The sequence below is a fragment of the Lepeophtheirus salmonis genome, chromosome 2 (assembly GCF_016086655.4).
Source record: "Lepeophtheirus salmonis chromosome 2, UVic_Lsal_1.4, whole genome shotgun sequence".
NCBI classification, from domain to species: domain Eukaryota; kingdom Metazoa; phylum Arthropoda; class Copepoda; order Siphonostomatoida; family Caligidae; genus Lepeophtheirus; species Lepeophtheirus salmonis.
Window position 1 is genome coordinate 11768793 of NC_052132.2, and position 4214 is coordinate 11773006.

At 29.3% G+C, this 4214-nt stretch overlaps 1 long non-coding RNA gene across 1 annotated transcript; it reads left to right on the forward strand.

Annotated features, from left to right (window-relative positions):
• The first annotated feature begins 863 nt into the window (after nt 1-863).
• Nucleotides 864-2275, forward strand: LOC139907653 (uncharacterized). The gene is made up of 4 exons (XR_011784378.1): nt 864-1469; nt 1521-1660; nt 1723-1870; nt 2072-2275. It is a non-coding gene; the product is annotated as an uncharacterized lncRNA (long non-coding RNA).
• Nucleotides 2276-4214: the final 1939 nt, after the last annotated feature.

Consider the following 4214-nt stretch of genomic DNA (forward strand, 5'->3'; position numbering starts at 1 on the left):
AAGCTGAAAGTGCTTAATAATCTGTCAAGAACAAAAGTTAATCAAAATGAAAAGTGTCAAAATTATTTATTTACATAAGATCCAAAGGTGGTGGTTTTTATATACTTTTGATATAAAAAATAAAATAGTCAACTTTTCATTTGAAAAAGAACATTTTATCTTTATCTTTGTTTGACTGTATAAAGGGGGGGAGAGAGAAATTTTAGACACTTTCATTGGGGAGGCGATGCCACTGAGGTGATATATAGAATATGAACAATACCTATTTACCCAAATATTATTTTAAATTGAATTAAACTGTGTAATTGCATATTAAATCTCATTTATCTGGCAAATGCCCCAAATGATCCTTTGGAAAAATAAAATTGCGGCCAATAGTCTGCTGATCTTTATAAAATCTAGATTTAGGAAGATCCCAAAAATTAAAATGGACCCGGTATAAAATAAAGTATAAATTGTCTGTAATATATATTTAAAATATATTAATTGTAAAGATAATTAAACATTGAAAGGTTTTGATCAAAATGTTTCATATTTTGATGAAAGTTATCGAATTACTCAAAGAAAAAGAGATATTGCTAAAGTGGAGCTGAATTTATGATACTTACTTTTAAAAAACCAATTAGCATGCTAGGTAGATTTGAAAATATAAAAGGACAACTAAATATTGATGAGGGGATTTTACAAAAAATAAATGGTTTGGAACATCTTAGAACATCTCAAAATCCAATGTATGTAATAGTTAAAAATGTCGCTGACAAAGAGTGACGTCTCTAAATGAAGTTATGGTTAAGGGTGATAATTTTGCTAAGAATAGAAAAGCGTGTGAGGAGAAGAGAAGAACTACTTATGGTATCATTGATTAAATAATATACATCTTCTTCTATCAATCATGAACGTTATCATTCCCGCCTTTATTATTCAATATTAATATTAGATGGGGATAGTCGATAGAGAACTGAATAAAATGCAAAAAATAACGTCGCCTTCTGTCTGGATTTCTGAAAATGGAGGCCTAGGAATTTGGAAAATACTTACCGGATGAGAAACAGATGGTTTGTCGGATTTGTCGATATAAATGTGCCTTTAGTGCCCTGTCTAGAATTACACGCCACTCATTATCCTCATCTCATAATAAGAGTATCGATATTCATCTATAAAATCAATTTAACGATGAATACATCAAGTCAGACTTTAACTCTGATCTCACAACGATGCTTATTGCATGTAATATAACCTTATCCATTGCTAATCATCTACGTTCAAAAAGTTTATGGAGAAATACAAGGGTAAACATATCCCTTCCCGAGGAACCATCATTAAATTAATGGAGGATGTTGTTACTGATGTCATTTATAGAAATACATATAAAAATGTTTTGTGTCATCCACACCAAATGAAGATCAAGTTATCAGTAAAAAGTATTTACGAATATCGAAATGGAACTCTGAATTTTGTACTATCTCACAGTAAGTATTCAATTTTTTTAAATCTAACCATAAAATATGATTCTATTTTAGCTAAACATATCAAGAATTATGATACACAACTCAGTAAAGGGCCAAAACAACTGCTTAAATGGTCACAACAATGGGGGTAGTAGCTTTGGATGGTTTGCAACTAGTTTGTCTGAGACTACTTACTTCGCTTTAAGACTTGGGTATGATAATTAGGTTTTCCAATATTACATAGTCAATAAATATTACTTTTTTATCACTTAAGGCTTAGCTATGGTTGATGGGCTCCAAGAAGTGGTGTTCAGAAAACTCATAAAAGGCAAAAACAACTGTTTAAATGGTCACAACAACGAGGGTAGTTACATTGGGTGTTGCATTATAATTAACAATTGTGTATATCCTTCATGATAATAGTATGTTGTTATATAATCCTACCTAAATAACGGGGAAAATCTTTTTAGATGATCTTAATAGGGAATAATATCGCCGGACATTACTACATAATTAGCTTTTGCTCTAAATCTTTACGATTAATTTATTTCTAACATTGTTTTATTAATATATTTATTGTCTAATTTTATGATTTTGACATTTACTTTATTATTAATAATTAGTTAGATCTCATCGGTAGAGATATATCTATCCTGTGCACAATTGTACATAGCAACTTCCACATGAAGAAGATGGGTGATTATCTTTTTGATTAAACTCCACGTCTCGCTTGTGTATTGCAACCTAAAGTTATGACATATTTAACTGAATTCCGATGTTAAAACAAGAAAAAATTATCTGGATCAATCTATTATTTCAATATTCTGTATTTATAATTTATTATTATTGATAGTTATATGATTTTAATTGTTTATTTTTATATATTTAACTTAAATGTTTAATGGTTTATTTTTTAGTATGTAGATTATATTTAATTAAAGCCTTCTTTTTTAAACTTTGAGCTTCAAATATATTTCAAATACTCTACTTTGTCGTTTCATTAACTATTATTTTGAGAATAAGGTTCATAATTAATTACAATTTAATGAAGTATGACGTTTTCAAATCTACTGTAACGGATAAAAAACGTCGAAGTCAATTATACCTAGTATATCTTCATTAAACATTTTGCTAATAAATACATTCGTTATACCCTCAAAAATCATAATAAAGCAGGCATATGATAATCACATCAGTATTTTAAACAATGATACCATATGTCTTTTTTTCCCCTCCTCCTTGCACGCGTTTTTTCTCTACAATATTATCAACTATAGTTATGGTGTAGTTTAGAACTTAACCAGCATAGTAGAATTGATATTATACTCTTTAGCCCCAGAAAAATGGGAAGTAATTCAAGTTTTTGAAAAAATTGAAAAATATAAGTTCTGTAACACTAAAATTTACAATAAAACCAAAAGGAGGATACTTATGACGATAGATTTCAATAAGGCATTTGGCAACATATGCCGTGAGCATATAATAAGCATACTCAAAAGATATAGCTTTTGTGATAACTTCCAAAGAATGTTGGTGGCAGTGAATTTATCTAATCTACATACAGTGTATCACAGATACGCCTTAGTGTAATGACAAGGCCATCCAGTTGCTATCAGCTTTCTTATTCTTGTAATTCATCCATTGATCCAATAAATAAACTTACATTTATTAACATGGGGAATTTTGTGGATAGAATTGAAGTGATTGCAGCATTTATTTTATGGGGCGTGCAGCCACTTTGCGGAAAATTTTATTGCTAAAGGCCACTTTTGATAATTGTCATTTTGCCGAATGACAACTATGCCAAATTAAAACATTTCCAAACGGGCACTTAGCCAAAAAAAAAGTAATATATACATATATATAAATATTCGGTGATTTTATTGTGCAATGCTATGTAATTGTATTCCCATACAGGCTACATCAACTTTAAAAGACAAAATTTTTAACTATTGGCCACGAATTGTGTTGATTAATTAATAATTTATTCATTTTGTTGTACGCATGATTCAACAGTTGACTCCAACTGCTTTAAGAACAAAAATCAAGGCAACTGTCCAATAATTCATCAAACAAATAAATTAGAAAGATAATAAATGGTTATAGAAACATCGAAGAAGTTAATAAATCAATCAATGTTTAATGCAAATGAATTTATATGGAGTCTATTACTGGTCATATGTATCTTGTCAAGCTTTAATTGACACTTCTCTATCCCAATGTTGCCTCTGAACTTAAAATTGTCAATATTTGTTTGTCATTGGAGTAGTCTCATAGATAATTTTAATAGTATTGCAACATAAATCATCATCAAATACATTTAATAGTTTTTTTGGCAACATGTCCTAGAACTACAAAACAAAGAAACCGATAAATTTATATTATAAATACCTAAAGAAACAGATGAAATCTGTTCCTTGGATTAAAATAATTGTTCCTTTTATGTGCCTTTACGAATAAAAACGAAAATCTGATCGAAGATAAAATAAAAAAAACTAGCATCTAGATACCCGTACATAATAAATAACAATTTATCAACTAGGATACATATGCCGACTACCTGTATACTTCCTTGGATGATCAGCTATCTACTAAGGACAACTAACACATAAATATATGGCATAAGCGAGAACTTTTATTTTCCAGAGATAATATAAAATAATAAAGGATGTGCAAACTAAAAAAATGTGTATTATCTGCAAGGTGAAGTGACAGTCCATTCTTTGTTGTTTAAAAATGGTCTATGCTCAGTAGAACTTCGACAGT